This window comes from Macrobrachium nipponense, chromosome 1 (genome assembly GCF_015104395.2).
Source record: "Macrobrachium nipponense isolate FS-2020 chromosome 1, ASM1510439v2, whole genome shotgun sequence".
Classification (NCBI taxonomy): Eukaryota; Metazoa; Arthropoda; class Malacostraca; order Decapoda; family Palaemonidae; genus Macrobrachium; species Macrobrachium nipponense.
The window spans coordinates 18,210,215-18,235,125 of NC_087200.1; the positions used below are offsets into that span (position 1 = coordinate 18,210,215).

The following is a 24,911-nucleotide window of genomic DNA, read 5'->3' on the forward strand; positions in this document are numbered from 1 at the left end:
CGACTTCTATTTTTTCTCCCGTCATGGTTTTCAGCACAATATCGCTGGATTGAAGTACTGTATTTTTCAGATGTTTAGCGTAGAACTCTTCACTTATCAGTGACACCGAAGCTCCCGTGTCCAATTCCATATCAATTGGTATCCCATTTAATTTAACTTTCACTATTATCTCTGGAACCTTATTATGTCTTGCTTTCATTTTCTTAACACAGTATTTCAATGTATGCACCAATTCATCCTGTAGTTTGCACTCTGTAGTTTCTTCTTACGAGCAGCTGGTCTCCTCCTCTGCCATGTTGACCGTCGATCGTTTCCTTCCTTGTCTTCCATATTTCCAATTTCGATTGACTGTGGTGTGATTTTCCATTCGGCACATTCTACGAAGGTGTCCTTTTTTATGACACCCATTACCCTCAGTATCCTTATGGAAACAAACATCAGCCTTATGGTTTGTCTTCCCGCAACGGTAACACTCAAGGAGAGAAGCTTTCGGCCCAACAACTTTTTTTACCTCCTGAGTTTGACCCTGAATCTTCGTGACGTTTTCATCAGCCATTTCCTGACTTAAAGCAATCGAAATGCTTTCTTTAAGTCAAGCTCCTGTTCACTTAATAGTTTCCTTCTGTGCCGAGCGGTTGGCCAATCCAATAACAAACAAGTCTCTTAAAACTTCCTCTTGAAAAGCACCAAACTGACATGTTTCCGCCAATTTCCGTTGCTCCGTTGCATAATCAGTGATGGATTCTCCTGGACGTTGTTTCCTATTGTAAAACTTGAAACGTTCAGCTATCAGGATGGGTTTTGGGTGGAGGTGATTTTTCAAAAGCTCAGTAAGTTCTCGATAAGTCCTTGATGAGGGCTTATTAGGGGCAAGCAATGTCTTCAGAAGTCCATATGTAGGAGCGCCGACGGCGCTCAAGAAAACTGCCCGTTTCTTATCTTCCTCTGTTATGTCATTTGCTAAGCAGAACTGATCAAACCTTTCGACATAATCTTCAAAGTCCTCGAATTTGTCAAATGCTGCTATATTACCCAAATGCGCCATCCTTAATTTTCCCTTTCGTGAGTCAGTTCCTCGTCGCCATTGAAGTATATTTGGATGGACACGAAACTCAGATAGATCCTTTCTGAATGACTTTATTTTTAAGACTAACTTATAATGATATACAGTTTAAAAGAATACAAGATAGTAACAGGGTAGTTATACTTAATGAGTAGTAAGTATATGTAAACACAAATATAACCTCTGGTAATAGGTAGTTATAAACATAAATACCTAACAGTAAGGAATGACATTTGATTGGTATAGTGAGAACAAAGAGGGGACCCGTTGCTATCAGGGTGCGAACAGAGAGGAGACTCGTAGCTATCAGGGTGAGAACAGAGTTGCTATCAGGGTGAGAACAGAGAGGAGACTCGTTGCTATCGGGGTGAGAACAGAGAGGAGACTCCTAGCTATCAGGGTGAGAACAGAGAGGAGACTCGTTGCTATCAGGGTGAGAACAGAGAAGAGACGCGTTGCTATCAGGGTGAGAACAGAGAGGAGACGCGTTGCGATCAGGGTGAGAACAGAGAGGAGACGCGTTGCAATCAGGGTGAGAACAGAGAGGAGACGCGTTGCAATCAGGGTGAGAACAGAGAGGAGACGCGTTGCAATCAGGGTGAGAACAGAGAGGAGACGCGTTGCAATCAGGGTGAGAACAGAGAGGAGACGCGTTGCAATCAGGGTGAGAACAGAGAGGAGACGCGTTGCAATCAGGGAGAGAACAGAGAGGAGACGCGTTGCTATCAGGGTGAGAACAGAGAGGAAACTCGTTGCTATCAGGGTGAAAACAGAGAGGGGACTCGTTGCTATCGGGGTGAGAACAGAGATGAGACTCGTTGCTATCAGGATGAGAACAGAGAGGAGAATCGGAATGGGTGATTTAAAAAAGGTTATGGTTCTGTGCTAAAGATTGGATAATTTACTATACGGTTATCATGGCATGTTGTTACAAACTTATTTTAGGTTTTCACATTACCTTAACGAGAAAATAACTAGCATTTTGTAAGATGCTTTTCAGTAAAACAATTTCTAACTAAAAAAAAATTAACATCCTTGTTAAAAGGCGTAGAGTTACACGGGTTATTAGGTTTGTTTAGGCTAATCCCGGTTATGCATTGCATAATCCAAAGTGGGAATGTATGAAGGAGTCTATGAGTGAACTCTCCTTTATGGGAGTTAAGTGTCTATGTTGAATATGAGGGAAGAAAAAAGGTGGAAATTGTTGAGATGAAAAGTTTTCTAAGTACTTATGGCGTAAGTAGAATTTCAAATGTAAGAGAAAAAAGTATAAGGAGTGGTAAAAAGATAATGTAGGTTATAGAATGGATCAGGGAGCATTTCTAGAAGGTACTGCCACGTGGAGAATACGGAAGCCAGTAGTTGATGAAAAAAATATATGATTGAGAAGTGTTATGTGGAATGAGAATGGTTGGATAGAAGACGTGAAAGTGATATGAGAAAGGAAGGCCCTTACTCTACTGGAAGTGCGAGAGTAGGTGCAAGTGTTGAATCGTAGTGTGGGATTAAGAAGGTTCCATGCTTGCTGGTGCTCCTTTGGGGAAAGTAGTATGTGACGAGGCCAATGTAGCAGAAATGTACTGCATAATATTCATTTGCAATGAAAACGGGACTGTGATTACCATTCTGACTGGCAGCCAATACGAGCAACGTTCTTGTTTTGATCTCAATCGATCTATTTAAATGAGCAACGATTAAACACATCTTTTCAGTGACGTTTGTTTGAAATAATGAGTAACAAAAGACAGAGAAGAAGAAATTGATCACGTGTGCCTCGTCTAAACCTTTTTCCATTGATGAGTTAAATGTTCCGTGTTTTAGAATCTGCACCAGTTTCCCGATTCACGGAGCATCTGTAATAATACAGTGATTTAATGATGTTGTCTATCTTTTATGCTTTTTTATCTATTTACTTATTTATTTGTTAATTTATGTATTTCCCTTTATTCCCTGTTACTTCTTTCTAATGAACGCCATATTCTTTAGAAGCTTGAATTTCAAGTTAATGGCCCTTGTGGTCTTGTTCTATATGAATAGGGCTCATGTTCTTAATAATAATAATCATAATTTAGTTAGTTTAGGTCAGAATTAACAGAAATATCTTAAGAAAACTGAGAAAACTGAAAGTAAACTGAGGAAAGTTATATTTTTCCAAGACCTTTGCAGTCAAATCCAAAATTGCACTTAAAATATTTTTTACTAAAAAATTGCACTTATAATAATTTTTATAATAATTTTTACTCAAAGGTCATCGGGTTACAGGTAATGAGGAAAATATTGAGGCGAATAACTTGAATGATCAAGGACTGGTATGCAGAAAGATATTCTTAATTTTACGAAAATTTCCGTGGTTATCTTCCAGAGTTTTATTTGTGTGTCTTTGCCGGCAAATGAGATGAAAAGGAAAATTATTTTCCATTATGTATAAATCTATATGTTATTTAGTACTTATGTAATAGAGTACTATTGATAATTTTTGCATTATGAAAATAAGCATACCATTACATTCGTATACACTGTGGATGAATCGATTAATTCAAAGTGTACTTGCAATACTTCCTCTCTCTCTCTCTCTCTCTCTCTCTCTCTCTCTCTCTCTCTCTCTCTCTCTCTCTCCAATACAACGGTCTTACGTCTCTGAAATCTGTAGTCCAAGTTGAAAGAACTTGAACGGCAAAGTCCCCAACTTTCCACCCCGCCAAGTTCGTTTACTCTTAGATAATCTGATAGGATGAGGTTCGTGCATGGAATTTTTCAAACGAACTTCCTTTATTCTTTGAAAGTCAGAGAAAACTCCTGAGGTGGAGAACTTTTGTGTTAGAAGATTGTCTGTGTGAAGTAGTGTTATCTTATTTCATTTTTTTCGTTGCTTTTTCGCAACGTATTCCTTCTATTTTCCTTCCTGAAGCACTGAGATACGTTTAACCGAAGTTAAGTTTAGTTTTGAACGTGAGAGTAATAGAATTACGATTCATGTCATAAATACTTGTCCTTGATTTTATCCGCATAATGCTAAGTCCAATAAGAATTTCCGTACATGTGAATCATGTGCTCATAACAGTATAGTAATTTCGCTATCTGGCGAAACAAAAACAAAAAAAACTGGTTAATTCATAATGGAGAAATGTCTCATTACATTCGGTATTTCCATCGCCTCTGGGTTGCTGCCTTCATTTTCTTGGGTGGTAGTGTCTTGTCGTTGTGGTCCTCTCTCTCTCCTCTCTCTCTCGCTCTCTCCTTCTCTATCTCTCTTCTCCTCTTCTCTCTCTCTCTCTCTCTCTCTCTCTCTCTGCTTCTGTCTCTCTCTCTCTCGTTTCCCTTAAAAAATATTCAAGGTATCAGTTATAATGTTAAAGTGATGTTCTTCAAAATTAGATCTTGGTCAACGTTACAATATTATATCTTGGGTGTATATGTTGCTAATGTTCTCTCTAGAGATTTTATCAGATAAAGGAGCTACGATGTACCCGGTGATAAGTATCATCAATTGGTCAGTGGCCGGATAGATCAAAAGCTGTAGGAATGGCAGACGAATGCTGAATTTAACAAATTTTGGAATTTTTGTCGGAATTCAAAGGTTTCCGTGGGGTTTGTTTTGGCGATTGGCTAATTCTGCAAAGATTACAACCTACTGTAATTATTAATGTGTTATATCTTCGTGTGTAAGGAGGGAGATAAGTATTTGTCCAATTCAGTTTAAAGAAAATATAATTTCCATAAACGAAAGAAAATGAATGTTTGAAAACCATGTAATGAGGCACAGCGTCTCATAAATTTTTCTGCATGATTTTTGTAGGCCATTTAAAGGTAATATTACGAATTTACAAGAGATCTCAAATGGCTCATATTGAATTCCTTTATTATTAAAACAATACAGTTTGCGGTCCAACTCCACACTTCCAAAACGTCGTTCCGTTCTTTTATTTAGTTAGTTTAGCTGTTTTTTCCTTCGCCCAAAAGCAAAACAGAATCATAAAAACTTTAGCTGGCGTTGATGATGATCAAATTGTAGCCATAGTGGGGCTGAATCCAAAAAATTCGAAGGAAGCACGTAACAGCAGGCGAAAATAGTCGAAATAGGTACGTTTTTTATTATTTTAGTTTAGGAACTCCGTTAATGGTGGACAGTGAATATTTTTATTCTATTACTGAAAATGTATTAAGTGTCCTTTGGTTTTTCCTATATGCCTGTGTATGTACAACAGATATAACGACAACAAATTCTTGCCTTTTAATAATTGCATTTGCAGCGAAATTATCTGTTGCATTCGACATCCTAAAGGCCTGATAAAGGCGTTCCCAAATATGGCTATCTATTAATATGTATAATACACACAAACACGTACATACGTAGTTTATATATATATATATATATATATATATATATATATATATATATATATATATATATATATATATATATCTATATATATATATATATATATATCTAGATATATATATATATATATATAGTATGTGTGCATGGAACACATATATGCACGTGTCTGTGTATGCATGTGTAAGCGGGTACGTTGAGCCTGTTTGTCTCTGTGGGTGCGTTATGAATAAATGCACTATGGTCTGTGTTATGTTATTCTACCACTATTGTACGTCTGCACCATTATGCAGACTAATGAGTCCAAATAGGTAAACTAGCGATCAGAAAAAAAAGACAGGAAGCTAAATATTGTCGCTGTGTGAAATAACCCTCAACGTCTAACTAAAATTGCAGAATGTATACGAAAAACCTGCCTTGTTTCTTCCTATTTATTGGACATCATATTGTAACACAAGTTGTTTCACGATCTGTTCTTTAAAAGGAACGTATTTTATACAGATATCATAGAAATCTCAATTACAGGGCCATTAACATCATTGCTTGAACTTGTTCTTAGTAATTTCGGGTTTTTTATGAGTTCCATTTAATTTTCCTAAGATATAAGGGCAGTGGTATTCAAGTAAGTGAATAATTGATGAAAATGTATAGTAGTAGACCATAGGTATGATACCTTTTTACAAATAATTTGTATCACATTTCTTTTCAAAGCGTTAGGACAAAGATGTTCATTCGTCATACAGAAAAAAAAAAATCAAATTTAAACTGCGATAATGGCATCAACTTTCGGTTGCAAGAACAAGTAATAATATGGAAAGGAAAATGTGTTCTAATATCGCTTTAGTTTTTTTCATTTGTCATTATTCGCTTCTCTCTCTTAGTGTCTTTGTGAATATGATAAAAGGTCTGAATTATACAATGTTACATAACTGGTTTACCATTTTGCTGCACAACTATTAAAGAAAGATGCCAGCTTATCAGTCCTTGATGTAACTGATACATCATTCGGTCTTGGAAATCAATCAGTTATTATGTCCAATAACTTTCAAACAACCTGATGACATCAGCAAAGTATCCACTTCCCTTGACAAACGTCTTTCTATAAAAAGGAATGGTTAGGATAATCGTCTTCCTCAGTATTATAGCCCTGTCTTACTCAGCAGAATTGTTGTTTAATATCCATTTAGTAGAGACCCAGAGGATTTTGGTATTATGTTTAAAGGCTATCTCCTTTTCACCCTTGTGTCGCTTTAGCTATAAATTCTCCATAACAGTTTTCAGATTCTTGCATCCGTAGCATTTTTTCTGTCTCATTTATCAATTTCGCCTGCTCTCAGCCTTTTTTTTTTAAGTCCTGAAAATAGTTTAGGAAGTTTTTAAAAAGCATCTCAATGTCCCTTGTTTGTTCAGTATGGAAGTTTATATGGAGAAAAATTGCTCATAATTTAACAGTTCAGAATGTCCATAAAAATGTAAAAACTAAACACAGGCATTGTCAACGCTTTCATGAAAACTGACAAGAATTTACTATGAAATTTTCTTATAAACACACTACATGACACTGACCTCAATTTGCAATAATGAATGACGTAAGTGAATGACGTATTTTAGTCTTTCAAAACAAAGCTTATTTCTAGACAAAAATCACGTAGCCGGATTCGTGACAACAAAGCGAAATTGGAAACTAGAATAAACTCGTGCGCTATTAGTTCCAGGTTCAGCTTTCAGTTTATTCTGATCTCCAGTTCGGCATCACCACACATAATGGGTTAACTTTTTTCGTAGGGGAAGTGATATTCATTTTTGTAAAAGCTTTCCCGGTGATATTAATGGCACGAGTGTTTGCTCGCTGTGTCGGAGCTGTTAACGTATCAAGGACATTACATGAAAATCATTTCATTAGAGCAAATATGAAAACGTGTTTTTTTTTTTATTTCCTTCGGTCCTCAGGCAACGGTATACTGTGTACTAGTTCATGATTTTGCCTGTTTGTCTCTTTACCTATCTGCCACTAATTGTCTCTAATATGAACCAGAAAGACCAAATATGGCATTTTGTAACTAAAGAATGACATGAAACTTGAAGTTAAGTTGAGAGAATATGTTATTGCAAGAAGTCGACTAACAATAGAAAGGAAAGAAAAAAATAAGAATACATACATTGATATATAACTGGTAAAAATGTTCTGTTACGACAGAATTCCATCTAATAAAAGTAGCCCATAAAATTGCCAAAATATAGACGGAAAGAACTATATTTCAGAGACTGCTGTCTCTCTTCAAGTAGGTAAAGAATGAGAAATGTTACAGAAAAGGCGGCATTTATACCAATTATCAAGAGATTCATCCACAGTTAAGCCATTTTAGGTCACTCCCACTGATAATTCATCTTTAATCCTCTTAAGCGTAGGTTGAAGGAAGAATTTATTTATAACATCTGACTCCCAGGCGCCCTTTGAAATGTTCAATACCTGTCTTTGTTTAATCAAGGCCGATTCTATTATCTAACTTTTCTATCGACAATTGCTGCTATAAATTATATGTGACGAACTCCAGTTTATTCTGTGGTTGTGGTTATTTATATAGCTGAAAATAGCTGGGTTCTGTTGTCCATACCTAACTGACCGTTTATGTTGTATTAATATCTGGGGAAGTGATTTTCCTGTAAAAGCGATGTAAGATTGGTCACAGTCCAACCATGGGATTTCGTATACTCCTGTGTGAATGGGGATTGTCTTTTGTTGGACGTTAATCAAGTATTTGGTTAAGGTATTTGGGTAGGTAAAGGTAAAAGGGTTACATTTTATGAGAGTCTTGGTCACTGTCTTAATCCTGTCCAGGTTTGGAATTTTTATTTTATTGTTGGGTGTTTCTGGTCTTGTCTTGAGGGGGCCAGTAGAAAATTATGTTTGCTTTATGAATCTCTTTCTCAATTATATGATCAGGATACCTTAAAAACGAAAGCTCGCTTACAAATTAGTTCAAATTCCTATTTCCAGGAAATCAGGGGAACAAATTCGTAAGGTTCTTAAGAATAGGTTGCTGGCTACGCCTATCTTTATAAGAATGTCATGATAGCTAAAGTAATGAGTATATGAAAGGGAGAACGTTGATTTTCTGTATATGATAAGTTTGTATTATGTTGTGCCTCTGATGATTAAAATGTCAAGTAAAGGAATTTCGTCGTCTTTCCCATTCAACATTAAATTTGATGCTGCGCACTAATGTGTTTAATTTTGAAAGGATTCTTTGAAATTGCCCCATCTATTATCCCAAAATGTTTGAACATAAACTAATTCGTAAGCAGCTTTCGTCTTTTAAGGTATCCTGACCATGTAATTAAGAAAGAGATTCATAAAGCCAACGTGATTTTCAACCGACCCCCTCAAGACTAGACGAGAGAGGAGACCCAACAATAAAGTAAACAATTCCACACCTGGACAGGATTAAGACGGTGACCCAGACTATCAGAAAAGTTAACCCTTTTAGCTTTATCTACCCAAATACCTTAACCAAATCCTTGATTAACGTCCAACAAAACACAATCCACATTCACACAGGAGTATACGAAATCCCATGCCTGGACTGTGACCAATCTTACATCGCTTTTACAGGAAAATCACTTCCCCTGAGATTAATACAACATAAACGGTCAGTTAGGTATGGACAACAGAACTCGGCTATTTTCAACCATATAAATAACCATAACCACAGAATAGACTGTAATTGGTCACGTATAATTTACAGTAGCAACTGTCGATACAAAAGTCGGATGATAGAATCGGCATTGATTAAACAGAGACAGGTAATGAACATCTCAAAGGGCGCCTGGCATAAAATCTTCTTCAACCAACGCTCAAGAGGATTAAAGAGACATTATCAGTGGGAGTGACTTAAAATTACTTAACTGTGGATGGATCTTGGTATAAATACCACCTATTTCTGTAACTTTAATCATATATATATATATATATATATATATATATATATAATAATATATATATATATATATATATATATGTAGGTTACTATAAATATATTAAGTGTATAATGCTTGGATATGAGTAGTTGAATTTTTTCGCTGCTTTCTTATTGTACACTATATTACTTCCAACATATTTTGAGATACTGTGTCATAACCAAATAATAATGAGCTGCCAAATGGGTAACGAAACGGTTATGTATGGGTACAAATATGTTTAACAATAAAATCATATAGACACCTTCCTGGAATCTGTTCGATTCCTCTTTTCAGTTGAAAAAGGGAATCGAACAGATAGAAAAGGCTCGCGGGATAGATTTTTCAAATAGCCTTATTTAAAATTGTTCATCACAGCCCAAACAACATCAGTCAGATGAAATGTGATTAATTTTCTTACTTGCCTAGTTTCCAAAGAGGTTAAGCTTTCCAAGTACATTTCAAGGCTGAACTTTCTCCAGAATGTTAATGAAATGTCTGGTTTTCGTCTTTTGCTCGAGAGGAAAAAAACTGCTATTTTTCAGACGTGCCTCTAAGTCTAGTGAACGCAGCCATTTCTGTTTTCCCGAGGTTTCAGTAAATGATTGTGACGTCAGTTTTAGTCAATCACTCAGTGTTAGCTTACGACCCAATAGAGAGAGAGAGAGAGAGAGAGAGAGAGAGAGAGAGAGAGAGAGAGAGAGAGAGAGAGAGAGTCTGAATAACTATGATAATTATTAGACGTCACTTTTTATGCTTTAACTTTAAAATAATGCCCAAAAAAGCAATTATCACAATAACTGTACTAATTTGTTTTTTTATTATTTTTATGGACTGTGATTTTAGTTAAACATATTTTGTTTTTTTGAGAAGTAACTTGAACTATTTTGTCTTATTCCAGGGTGAAAAAATTATGAAATGCTGTGGAGGAAAGCACTACTTATAACAGCTTTTCCCGTAAGCCTCTTATTATGTGATCACATTTTTCCCGCCTCTGAATTAATTCAAAACCCCAAGAAGACGACGGCGTATAAAAATGGTTAGTGAAATCCTTAGCCTTTTAAGTTTTGTAGATTAAATACTAGTTGTTTTTCATACAGCTTATCAAAAGAAATGAACAGCTTTAGCAAAAACATTTTCTTTTATTGGTCAATTTTATTTTTAAAATTGTAATTTGTTTTTCATTGTGTATATCCGAAGGCAGTGCTCTTTCTCGTTTAAAGAATTTTTTTTTTCAAGTTATATGACAGTAATCACATGGACCTCCCATTCCTCAGGTGGACACAGGGCCTGTATGTCTACCCTTGTGGCTTTTCGAGGTTGACAGCTGCTTACAGTATTGGAAAACTGCTAACCAGGTGTTGCATGTACATCAACAAAGCTTTGATGAACGAATAACTTGCATTTTGAAGGTTAACTGTTCGAAGTATGTCAGGGAGAGGCACAGCTCCCAGTCATTCCTCCCACGGGAAAGTAGGTAAGTGGCCGAAAGTTTACGTATTATTTTTTATTACTAAAACAACCTAGACTGAAAAAGTTGACTGAAATAAGCAGCGGCTTTCAAAGAAGTTATTTTGTATTCACAAACTCCCTCCTATGGAAAAGATGGGAAGATCTTAAAATTTTCGTGTTGTAAATGGTATGATGTCGTCATTATACCGTTTGAACATTGAGTATTCGACTTCGATTCAGTATCTGTTGAAGAATTAAGTCACAGGTTTACCAGTGGGGACTCGAAACTGGGTGAATGTAACATTAAGGTGTTCTGTATACCACTGTACATAGTTATATCTTTGCTAGATGAATGAGAAAGGAAAATAATCTAAAACATCCGTAGAAAATGAAGAACTCTTTATACTCGTCGGTGGCTGGCTAGGATGCAATTGATATTGGCTTCCGGTTCATGTTGATGCAACAAATTTCAGTAAGGGAAGCGGTCCATTAGCTATTTTTTATTGTAGTTTGGAGATATCATAGTTATCGTTGTAACTGGATTTTTACTTTGTATATGGACTATGATTTAGTTAGCCAAGTAAAATCCTAGGAATTTATACGTTTGTGTTCAGAAAATTAACGTTATTTTGAATTTGTACAAATGAAATGAATGCTGATGACAAATATTGGTTTATTTTCAACTAGAATTTGATTTAATTATTCTTAGACGTTCTCCCCTTGAATATATATATATATATATATATATATATATATATATATATATATATATAATAATATATATATTATATGCTAGCTGAATGTATCAGAATGCAGTTATTTTCATTCCGCTTTTCGTGCATCCTGCACTTCCTTTTCCTGTTATGGGTGAAAGTTACATTCATTTTTCCAAAAACCTTTGCATTTATATATATGAACTTGATGTTTACCTTAGTAGGGGTATTCGAGCAGCAGGAGCAGTGTAGGAAAATAATCACATTACCAAAAATATGTCTAAAAGTAAAATGATTAATGTTGCCATTTCTCGTTTATTCAGGCTCGCTAACTATCATTTGGGAGAAAATTATGATGTTGTGTTTATATATATGTTTGTCGTGAAAATCGAGGAATTTTTAGCACATCTGTTTGTCGGCCTGTGGGAACTTCTTGATGTTATGTTAAGTTTAACACAGGTATGGATCTTACAAGAGAAGAAACCTTTATTTGAAAAAGGAGTTTGGTGTAGTCATGAATATACGGCAGGAAAAATCTTTTATTTTTCGTTGTTACTTGAGTATTTTAGTCAGTATTTTACAAAAGTTTTAAGGAATGTTTTTTGCGTCAATCGCTCTTATTGCCTTTGAAAGCAAAATTGTTCGGCAAACTTAAATCAACATAATTGTAATACAATAGAATTTATCAAATAATCGTCCAGAACAATTTTCACTTTCTTAAATTAAGAAGATGATTTTTAACATTTATTTTGCGTAATTTTTATTTCGAATACCAAATTCCCGAGTACGTTTGGAATAAGTTTACAGGACTTTCTCAGTGTTGTAAGTTCCACCCCACCCGAAGGGGAGGATGAATTGCGAAAATATGTACGAGATCTGCTATTCAATAGTGTTTTCATTTCTCATAAGTGGAGACTACTACACCCACAAGTGTTGCATCATAAGCATACTGAACTAGCTTGTGTTCAAGGCTATTCAAGATTAAACTTTTGAAAGTAATTCCAGTTGGAAAATTACACCATTTTTGTTAAGTCTCGCCGTACTGCAACTCCCCAATTGTGACATATTCATTTATATGCCATTTTGACATAGTAGCATTTGTACTGGTTTTCTGACATATTATACATTTAGAAAATACACTAGGAACTACTTCCAACTGTTTGATATTTGCTGCATTATGATTCACTTTCCTCGAGTACTTCAGAAGAAAAAAGTGAAGCATTAGATAGTACATAAACATTATTATAGTAATACTGGATAGCTGAAGTGAAGAAAGAGACTTGCAGAAAACAACTGTTAGGAAATAATAAGGTTGCAAAAAATTCTTCATGGTAATGGCAAGTAATTTTCAGAAATTTTTCATCCATACCCGTATAGTAAACCCGCCAGTAGTATTCAGAGAGTCCTTGACCCTGAAATCATACATTCAGACACCAAAATCATATTTCTATGACAATTAGAACTATAGATAACATATCTTACAAAATGGGGAGTTTCATGAGGAGACTGATGTGGTACATATGGACCGGAATATATGGCCATTTTTCAGAGTGACCACCGATTTCATAAGGTTACCCTCTTGAATCTTATTCTGCTATAAATGAACTTTCAAGATCAGCAGTGAAACCTTTTATAGCATGAAATTACAATTTCCACCCTGGTGCTCCCCAACCATTGGGAAAAGGCTGAACTGCTTTATCAAGCTTTTGAAGCTAAGCAATCAGCTGAGAATGTCCCTGTCCCTGATTCTTGTCATCCTGAACCTCTTTTTACAAAATTTGCATTTTGGTCCTGGGATGTTGAGGAAATAGTGGATAATCTTGATAGCTGGAGTGGAGAAGACCATGATGGTATCCTCCCTTTGTTTGTTTTTTTTTAAAGTTTCTATTGTGTTGTCTCATAAGTTTAGTAGATCCTGTAAATTTTTATGTCGATGTAGCATCTTTGTGGTTCAGCGCAAACTTAGTAATACGGTGCCTGTTCCAAAGAGTGACAAATTTGCAGTAACCACAGGCCAATCTTTATTCTCCCTGTGCTCTCCAAAGTTACTGAAAATCTTATTTTTAAGTCACTATATAAATATGTTGAATCTAAAGGAATGTTAGCTGACAGTGAATAGGAAGTAGCTAGGTACCTGCGATGCTCTTTTAGACTAAGCATGACATTTACAAGGGAACCTTTTTACGGGCTTTAAGATTTTAGTGCTGTTTACGATTTAGTAAATCACAAGGCTCCTATTTATAAGCTTCAGAATCTTGGCTTGGTCAGATATGTTTTAGTATTACTTCAAGATTTCCTTACAGGTAGGCAGCGACGAGTTGCTGTGGACAGGATCTTTAGTGAACCAGGACCTATTGTGTCTCAAGTTCCATATGGCAGTGTTCTTTGTCCACTGTTATTTTTAGTATATACACATGACATGGTTGTTGGCCTGGAAAACAAGATTGTTCAGTATGCCTAAGATGCAACACTTGTGGGTGCAGTAAAGTCTCCACTTATGTGGAATAAGGCTGCCCTCAGTCTCAATCGGGACATGGACCGGATCAGGAAATGGTGTAGTCGGTGGAGTACGAGGCTGAACTCCACTAAAGCGAAAACATTATTGATTAGCAGATCTTGTACATATATCGGACTTCATCCTCCCCTTCAGGTGGATGGACCTTTGCTGAACGAGTCTGAAGCTTTAACTATTCTTGGTGTAACATTTACGCACATCTACTTGTAATCTTTACTCACATCTAACTTTTGTGAAACATTTAATGAAAGTTTCAGCAAATGCCGCGTGAAAGTTAGATATCGTTCGTAAGGCCTTATATATGTGATAAAATCTATGCAACCTGTTTTAGTTCGTTTGTACTCCCTTTACTAGAATATTGTTCTCCGGTGTAGATGGCTGCTTCTGCCAGGGATTTATGTCGTTTAGATAGAGTGGTACGTGGTTGTAGGTCTTGTTTCCTAATGGTAGTAGTTATGAATTGGGCCATCGACAGATGGTTTCTTGTTTGGTACTTTTTCATAAGTTGTATTTCAACAGAGATCTTTCACATTCACAGTTGATCTCTGTTCCCCCTAATCTCCCTTTAGCAACCAGATTCGCTGAACAGCAGCACCAATATGCAGTAAATGTGCCTCGCTATCGAATTTTTCAGTTCCAGAGGTCCTTTATTTCTCACTTGTTCCATACGAATAGGTTTCATCTTCTGATTAATAATAATATATAATCATCATCATCAAAGATGTATTCCTGTGACTTTCCATCTAATGAGCTGTAATTTATCCGATAAGCGAGAGAGAGAGAGAGAGAGAGAGAGAGAGAGAGAGAGAGAGAGAGAGAGAGAGAGAGAACTGCCGAATTCACTCTGCTTGTCAGATGACTGTTTAAAATACAGTTGAGTTCAGTACGTCATCCGCGGTTTTATTTACAAGCGTCTGTTCCAGAAATGACATTATGAAACCTAATGCAATTGCGGGAATTTCAGTGCAGGACACAAGGAATGTTTTTCACGAACAAAAGAATTACTGGCTTGAAGATCCCTCATAAAACCAGCCGTGCCATTGGTTTTTGGATCGTGGCACTGGATAAACAAATGGTTCCAGTTTTTGGATCGTGGCACTGGATAAACAAATGGTTCCAGTTTTTGGATCGTGGCACTGGATAACAAATGGTTCCAGTTTTTGGATCGTGGCACTGGATAAACAAATGGTTCCAGTTTTTGGATCGGGGCACTGGATAAACAAATGGTTCCAGTTTTTGGATCGTGCCACTGGATAAACAAATGGTTTCAGTGCCTGGTAGGTCATCAGACCAAATTTCTTGAAAGAGTTACATTTTTTACTTTATACTTATTTTTCATTGTCATACATCAATTTTTTCTCCCTGAGGTTTTCTTCATTTATTTATCTATTTATTTTTTTTTATGATGAAGGAAGGAGTAAATGCTTAATGGGGAGGAAAGAGTAAGTTGGATAAGACAATTGACGTGTAGCTTATGATTAACATAGCCGAGAATGTTAATACAAGGTTTCATGACATGAAAAAGAATGTTTTATGACTTGGAGAATATAAGGGAGAGTTTATTGGAGTTAAAAGAGTGAACCTAGAGGGTATTTGGAGGAAAGAGGAGATGAAAACTGTTGGCTAGATGGCATTTGGTAAGCTTTGGATTGTGTAAGTTTGATTCTTGATGCACACACTAGAATACACACACACACACACTCACACACACACACACACACACCTATATACACACACACACACACACTCACACATCCACCCACAAACACACACACATATATATATAGATATTATATACATATATATATATATATATATATATCATATATATATATCTCTATCATCTATCTATATATATATATATATACCGTATATTATAGATATATATATCTATATATATATATTATATATAATATATATATATATATATATATTAATATTATATTTATTATATTCAGTATATAACTAGTCTTATATTATACTAATATATTTTATATATCTAATATCTATCTACTCTATTTATATTATACATATATATGTATATATATATATCTAGAGATATATTATATATAATTATAGATATATATTAATATATTTACTATCAATAGAATATTTATCTATTATATATATTAATAGTTTTATTATCTATATATAGATAAGGAGTCCAAATCACATCACCGTGGTAGCTGAGTTGTTACAGGCACTTCACTGTACGTCCGATTATTATTATCAACTAAAAATTCCCCTTCAGTGAACATATATGATAATATGTTAATTCTGAGGTAGAACGAATTAGATATTAAAGGACATTTGTAGCTTAATGTGTATATATATACACATATATTACATTTGTGGTTCCTTTCTAGAGCATCGGATCTGAGTTGCGGTAATTTAAGGCCAAGAATGAATTAAGGAACCACAGGACAAATGGGAAAAATAAAAAATTATGGCTTATGGCAGGTTTCAGAATGAAGGATGTTAGGTAAACTCAGAGGTTTGATGGCTTGCTACATATGTTTCTTTACTCTAAGGAAACTAAAGGCAGCGAGATCTGCTCGCTGCTGTAGACTGAAGTGGACTGATACTACTCGCTCTCGATAGAATTAAACACAGCGGAGGTAGGATGAAATTCCCAGTGTCACGTTACAAAGATCAGCTTCCAACAACGAGGCACATGGTAGGGTATCTGCTAACAGATGTTATGACGACATCAATACACTAGCTACAAATACTCGGAGGGGATCAGAAAATGCTTTGAAGACTAAACATGATCCCTTTTGTGGGAGTTAGGTTACTGATTAATCACAGGGGTGTAGGACAGTGGCTAACGCAAGACGAATGGGACTTCCCAGCACTATAGCAAAACTAATGATGGGTCTATTCCAGCTCAAATAAGTATATTTGAAAACGACAGGTATATGTGTGTATGAGAGGGAGTAGACTTTTAATCCTTCTCGTCGTCAGTTCGGCAACGTGACCTCTTTCTGATTATTTGACCTAGGTTCGTGTCCCTGGACCGAACATCACTATTTCTTCTTCAAATTTCTTTGAACTTGGATCTTCCGGCTTTGCAGTGACAAGCATATCCAAAAGAAGAGCAAAGAATTCAAGAAGTTAAGAGGGCATTGTGGCTATTACAATTGCATAAGTATCTGTCAAAAAGTGACCAGTAGATTCTACATGTATATATATATATATATATATATATATATATATATATATATATATATATATATATATATATATATATATATATATATGACTGGTAAAAATGTTCTGTAACAACAGAATTCCATCTAATAAAAGGAGCCCATAAAAACACCAAATATAGAGAAAAAGTACTATATTTCAGAGACTGCTGTCTCCCTCTTCAGGTAGATGAATGAGAAAAGTTTACAGAAAAGGTGGTATTTATACCAAGAGGTCCATCCACAAACAAGCCATTTTAAGTCACCCCACCCCGCTGATAATCTTCCTTTAATCTTCTTAAGGGTTGGTTGAATGAAGACGTTGTCGATCGTGTCCGAAATCCATGCTCCTTTTGAGATGTTCATTACCTGCCTCTCTTTTATTAAGGCCGATTCCATCATTTGACTCTTGTACCGGCAGTTGCTGCTATAAATTACACGTGACAATTCCAGTTTATTCTATGGTTATGTTCATTTATATGGTTGAAAATAGCCGAGTTCTGTTGTCCATACCTAACTGACCGTTTGTGTTGTATTAATCTCTGGGGAAGGGATTTACCTGTAAATCCGATGTAAGATTGGTCACAGTCCTGGCATGGGATTTCGTATACCCCAGAGTCCTTTGGAGATGTCTTTTGTTGGACGTTAATCAGGGATTTGGCTAAGGTGTTTGGGTAAGTAAATACAAAAGGGTTCGATTTTCCCAGGGGGTTGGTTATTCTCTTAATCGTGTCCAGGTGGGGAATTATTATTTTATTGTTGGGTGTATCTCTGGTCTTGTCTTTAGGGGGTCGGTAGAAAATTACGTTTCGTTGCTTTGTGAATTGCTTTCTCAATTATATGGTCAGGGTATTTTAAAGACGAAAGTTGCTTGCGAATTAGTTCAAATTCTTTTTCCAGGAATTCTGGGGAACAAATTCGTAAGGCTCTTAAGAACAAGTTACTAGCTACACCTATCTTGATAGTAACGTCTTTAGCTATCATGACGTTACTATCAAGATAGGTGTAGCTAGTAACTTGTTCTTAAGAGCCTTACGAATTTGTTCCCCAGAATTCCTGGAAAAAGAATTTGAACTAATTCGCAAGCAACTTTCGTCTTTAAAATACCCTGACCATATAATTGAGAAAGCAATTCACAAAGCAAACGTAATTTTCTACCGACCCCCTAAAGACAAGACCAGAGATACACCCAACAATAAAATAATAATTCCCCACCTGGACACAATTAAGAGAATAATCAAACCCCTGGGAAAATCGAACCCTTTTGTATTTACTTACCCAAACACCTTAGCCAAATCCCTGATTAACGTCCAACAAAAGACATCTCCAAAGGACTCTGGGGTATACGAAATCCCATGCCAGGACTGTGACCAATCTTACATCGGATTTACAGGTAAATCCCTTCCCCAGAGATTAATACAACACAAACGGTCAGTTAGGTATGGACAACAGAACTCGGCTATTTTCAACCATATAAATGAACATAACCATAGAATAAACTGGAATTTGTCACGTGTAATTTATAGCAGCAACTGCCGGTACAAGAGTCAAATGATGGAATCGGCCTTAATAAAAGAGAGGCAGGTAATGAACATCTCAAAAGGAGCATGGATTTCAGACACGATCGACAACGTCTTCATTCAACCAACCCTTAAGAAGATTAAAGGAAGATTATCAGCGGGGGTGACTTAAAATGGCTTGTTTGTGGATGGACCTCTTGGTATAAATACCACCTTTTCTGTAAACTTTTCTCATTCATCTACCTGAAGAGGGAGACAGCAGTCTCTGAAATATAGTACTTTTTCTCTATATTTTGGTGTTTTTATGGGCTCCTTTTATTAGATATATATATATATATATATATATATATATATATATATATATATTATATATATATATATATATATATATATATATATATATATATATATATATATATATATAATACACACACACACACCACGTATGTTTGTGTGTCTGGATAGGTGGTGTAAGTGTATTAAATTAAATATTGACTTGTCCTGCGCAGACCTAAATAAAAATGAAATTAATAAAAATCGGTTGCCGAACATATCGAGAGATCTTCAAAGCAAAATTCGCGCGTAAGATGTTTCACATGCCTTTGGACCTAAGGCGGATGTTTGCCGATATCGTTTCATTTCATCCCTCCTCCTCCTCCTCCTCCTCCTCCTCCATGAATTTGAACAGGGTGAATATCATCATATGTAGGAGAGGGTGCTTCGGTAAGAGGGAGTGAGAGGTAGTTGGAGTGGGGTGGGGTGGATACCGGAGGGTCGATATTTGGGATAAGGGGGGGGGTGGGGGTGGAACCGGTTGGGGTTGTAAGCGGCGTAGGTACTCGAACGAAGTGCTTGATGGAAAGGGAAATAGACCCGAAGAGATGTAACGATGAGAAAAAGGGAATGAAGAAGTAAGGAGGGAGAGGAAAATGAAAAGTCAGAGAGTGGGAGATGGGAAAAATTGTTAACGTAGAGCATGGGGAACGCCGAATAAAGTACAGTCATAATAAAAAGGAAACAATGTAAAATATTTGAACAGGTATTCAGAAGAAATTAAATAGTCGGCTCGGAAAGGCGTCTGAAAAATTAAAATATCCTCGAGGAAAAAATGGAATTGGTTGAAAAGAAATTCAGATATGTAATATGCCATTGGATATGAGAATATGCATTTACTTTGCGTCTAAATTGACCAGAAGTTACGGATGGACCCGAAAAAGAGTGCGTGATCAAACGGTAACTAACGTTAACTGGCGGATGAAAGAATGATAGATGTACTATTATATGCTGATGGGAAACATTCAGAAATCTACAGTACATGTACGATCTAATTTCGTTTAAGTGAGTAACTGTGTTCCATATGAGATCTGTGTTAATACTTCATTGAAGATCACAGCAAAGAGAATTTCAGTGGGACAGTGTCAAAAGTAAGAAAGGAAAAAAATATAGCAGGTTTATGGCTTTCATTAGCAAAATGAACGACTAATTAGGTCCATAAAAATCAACGGACGTACATCAATCTAACAAAATGGAACTTGAACAGACGATCAGAGAGATTTGTTTTTGTTCATTATGAAGTGACCTAGACAGGTGACATCCAGTCAATGTCGGTAGTGATCTTAAGGTTGTAAACTTTCGATGTTTGAATTTTCAATCAGGTCAAGTGAGACCTGAAATCCAAACGTGTATAACGAAACCAAGAATGTGTTGGATAACTCCGTAAGGGATAGTGCCGTCAAGTGAGGTTTACTGTAGGCATTGCTAAAAGTTCTTCGGAGAGTTACTTCGGATCTTACCCGTATCCCTTTTCATCCGTTTTACCTCCGTTCTTATTCTTTTCCATCTTACTTCCAACCCTCTTTAACAGTTATTTCATAGTGCAACTGAGAGGTTTTCCTCCTGTTACGCAATGAAAAACCTTTACTCCCAATTTCCCTTTATGCACTTAATGACCTCATAGGCCCCAGTGCTTGGCCTTTGGCCTAAATTTTATATTCCAAAGCCAGTGCCTTGGATACCTATAAACATGCAGCCTTTCGGGTATTAATATTCACAGAATAAAGAGAGATGGCGACCGAATGATGGAGGTGAAGTGGATCTAAATTGAAAGTAAGAGCTGTATTATTACTGAGAAAAAATTTGGTTTTTCATTGAAGGTTACCAGAAGGGAATGTCACATAGAATGGTTCACGAGATGTAATATCGCATCGCTGTTCTTGTTTATCACTTATTTTTGAAGCGAAGTTAAAAGAAAAGACGAAAATCACAAGAGCACTAGACAGTCATATTTCATAAGCAAGTACCACTGCGATGAAGGTTATTACTTTTGGAAATGCTACAGAAAGATAAAAAGTAAGTGCTCTACAAAAGCAATAATAACATAAGTGGATATTGCAAATGCCAACAAAGATTGTTTGGGAGATTATGTATGGCTGTGATTTTGATATTTTTGTTTGCATGTTAAGCAATATGGCAATTGAAATGACTCGAGTAGATATAAACCATGTGGCTTATGAGTTCCGTCTGACTGAAGGCTCTTTCAACATACAGCAAAGAAAAAAATCGTAGTGTGGAACACCTAGCTTCCAGTGACACCATCAACCGTATTATGTACCTGCATAGAGCAGCACCCATAAAACAAAGCGGCGCATGACCTCGATAAGAAGACCTCATTACTGCAGCAAGCAACTACAGTGGCGTTGTCTCGTTGTCTGCCCCCTGACGTTAGAATTGGGGTGAGCGACAAAGAACTCTGGTGGGACTGTTCTTCCTGCGTGACTGATCCTTTATACTTCGAGGGGGACGTAGCCTCCCCACTTATTTCCTTTTCCTCTTATGTCGACTCCCCTTTGAGTGAGGTACGTGAATTACCTTTCCACCACCGCCATCAACCACTCCAGTCTTCAGTAGCACGTCTTGCATGCATCGAGGTCGCAGCGCTTGGCCTTTGGCCTAAATTGTACATTATAATCCATCCACGCTTTTAGGTGAGCAAGAGTGATGTTTGAAACTAATGTGAAGATCATTTAGTTGATAGACTTTTTCTTGGTGGGAAGTTCTGCCTAGAGCTAAGCGATAGACAGGTCTGCTTAGAATTTACTTAGAGAATGGAAGTTTTTCTATACACCCTAATTCACTTTGGTGTTTTATTTTGGATTTAAGGCGGTACAGGGATAAAAAATGTATTTGTTTTATTTGTTTCTCATGCACACAAACACCATAAGCTCACGCGCACACACACACACACATATATATATGTATGTATAAATATATATATATATATAATATATATGATATATATATATGATATATATATATATATATATATATATATATATATATATACATATATATATAGTATATATATTTACATCGGAAATTCTATACAAGGCATTTTACCTTCATACATACGGAAAGCAAAGCTGCAAAACCAGACGTAAATCCTAATAAAGAAAACCCAGAAGAAAATGTACTATGGACAGCAAGCAGCAATGCAGTACGTTCCGACAGCAGGAGAGAACAAAGCAGCGCAAAGCAGTAAACAGCTGCAATGAAGTCTGCCTCTGACACCCAAACACAGCGTCCGAGCGAAGACGGAAATCTAATACACTGGGACTGAATGGAGAGAGTCGTCCTCTTATGATAGACTTCTCTCCTCACGCGGTACACAAAGCGGTGTCCTGCTAACACCAAACCTGGTAAACATCCCCCTGCTAGTCAAAATCTTACACGTTATTCCTTTTGCGGACTTTTCCTTGTTGGTGTTTGCTGATGCATTTCTAGTGGGTGTTTTTTCATTCTTGTGTTCCATGTAAACAGAGATTTTTCCCTGCGTTTTGTTGTCCAACATTCTCTCTCTCTCTCTCTCTCTCTCTCTCTCTCTCTCTCTCTCTCTCTCTCTCCTATCTTCCTCTCTCTTATCTCTCTCTATCTCCCTCTCCCCTAAAATATGAATGTTTTTTTTAAATACTTAAAAATTTTAACACTCTTCTCGTTTCTAAAAATTCCAGGGTTCAATTCTGTTTGTTGTTGGGCTAGTCTGCCAGGGGAAGTGTCACTGAACGCAACGAATATTTTCAAAAGCTTGAATATTGTCTGTGGCGACCTGTTTTTTTATGCATATATATTCAGTCCATTGCAGTCTCAACAGCTATGCCTCCAGGTTCGATTGTTTTCAAGAAACTATGAACCTGGTTAGAACAGTGGACCCCAAAATATTTTACTTTATAGAATTCAGCCGTTGACCTACATATAGCTTTAATAAAGATGAACATATATAATTTATTTTAAAGGTTCGAGCACTAGATTGAATGTTCTCTACCTTTAGTGTCTTGCTTCTAAGTATAGTTTCATTGTTTTCTTAAATTCCCCCTTTCGTGTGGAAGTTAATCTGAGGTATAATTCCTCATTTCAGCTGAGTTAAATCTACTTTTATTATCTAATCTAATACTACAGACTTATGTATGTGCAAGGTATGGCCGTTCTATAGATTAGCTTACTGCTATATAGCAACAACAAAAAATTATATATTTTTTTATAAAGGAATTAGTAAATTCATTAGGTATATACGAGAGTTCATCACATCCAATTACTGATGACTCCATCTCTAAATATCTTTTAGCTAAAAAATGGTTCCCACAATCCTTGCACCTCCAACGTCCTTTATTATCTGGTGATAATAAATAAATAAATAAATAAATAAAATAAAAAAATAAAAAGTACAACCATAGAAACCCATCGTTCCCACGGCGGTAAGTTTTATAACTAATGGGTTTACTCTTGATAGTAGTTTTACAATTGAAGTATTCTTTATGCAAATAAAATCACAAAATAGTTTGCTATTTAGCGACTCTATCTCAGGGTTCCCGTTTATTATGTTATTTCCATTTCGTTCCCCCGATTTTCTTTTGATATCCTGGTGCTATTTCAGTTGCCTATTCTTTTGTTTGTTCAGATAACTTTAGGGGTGATCTCATGATAAGCCCAATTACGAAACGTTTACTGCATCTCGTATCGGTAACTATAAATACATGCCATTTACTCCGATTGCTTTGTCATTCATCCGGGATTTCACATTTACTTTTTCTGATGCCAAACTCACTCTCTCTCTCTCTCTGCTTCGCTGTGATTTATCTAGCTCGAGTTGGAGGATCATCTACAGCAAGAGACTGAACATCACGAAACAAGTTTTCAAGTTTGGGAAAAGTAAAGAAAATCATTCATCTATATTTCAATATGACAGAATGAATAATTTCCTATACCTTCATTTACCACTTATCATGAGATCACCCCTAAAGTTATCTGAACAAACAAAAGAAAAAACAACTGAAATAGCACTGGATATCAAAAGAAAATCGGGGGAACGAAATGGAAATAACATAATAAACGGGAACCCTGAGATAGAGTCGCTAAATAGCAAACTATTTTGTGATTTTATTTGCATAAAGAATACTTCAATTGTAAAACTACTATCAAGAGTAAACCCATTAGTTATAAAACTTACCGCCGTGGGAACGATGGGTTTCTATAGTTGTACTTTTTATTTTTTTATTTATTTATTTTTATTTTTTTATTTTTAGTATCCATGAATGTCACGTACAATGCAGACTATTCTTTGGCACTGAAATATAATATTTAGGTCAAATACCAAGCGCTGAGACCTATGAGGTCATTCAGCGCTGAAAGGAAAATTGAAAGCGATGGAGGGAAACTTCTCGGGCACTACACTATAAGAATCAGTTGCAGGAGAGGGTGGAAAGTAAGATGGAAGAATGATAATATGAACGGAGATACAGTAAAGGGAATGAAAGAGGTTGCAGCCAGAGATAGAAGGGATGCTGCAAGGGACCTTCAGTAATGATTACAGTGGACTGGAGGAGGTGCACTGATGGCACTATTCCCCCTACATTGGCAGACTATTCATAACAATACTCCACCGTAGGGGGATAGTGCCGTCAGTGGACCTCATGCGGTGCACTGAAGGCATTACTTAAGATTCTTTGCAGCGTCCTTTCGGCTCCTAGCTGCAACCACTTTCGTTGCTATTACTGTACCTTCTTTCATATTCTTTCTTCATCTTACTTTCCACCCTCTCCTAATACTTGACTCAGTGCAATTGCGAGGGTTTCCTCCTATTATACCTTTCAAACCTTTTATTGTCAATTTCCATT

At 36.2% G+C, this 24,911-nt stretch overlaps 1 long non-coding RNA gene across 1 annotated transcript in view; it reads left to right on the forward strand.

Moving 5' to 3' along the window:
- Window positions 1-24,911, forward strand: part of LOC135220097 (uncharacterized) — a 252,935-nt gene that overhangs the window by 154,425 nt on the left and 73,599 nt on the right. Inside the window, exons 3-4 of the long non-coding RNA XR_010315567.1 lie at window positions 10,258-10,395; window positions 10,634-10,833. This is a non-coding gene — a long non-coding RNA (uncharacterized LOC135220097). The remainder of the gene's footprint in view (window positions 1-10,257; window positions 10,396-10,633; window positions 10,834-24,911) is intronic.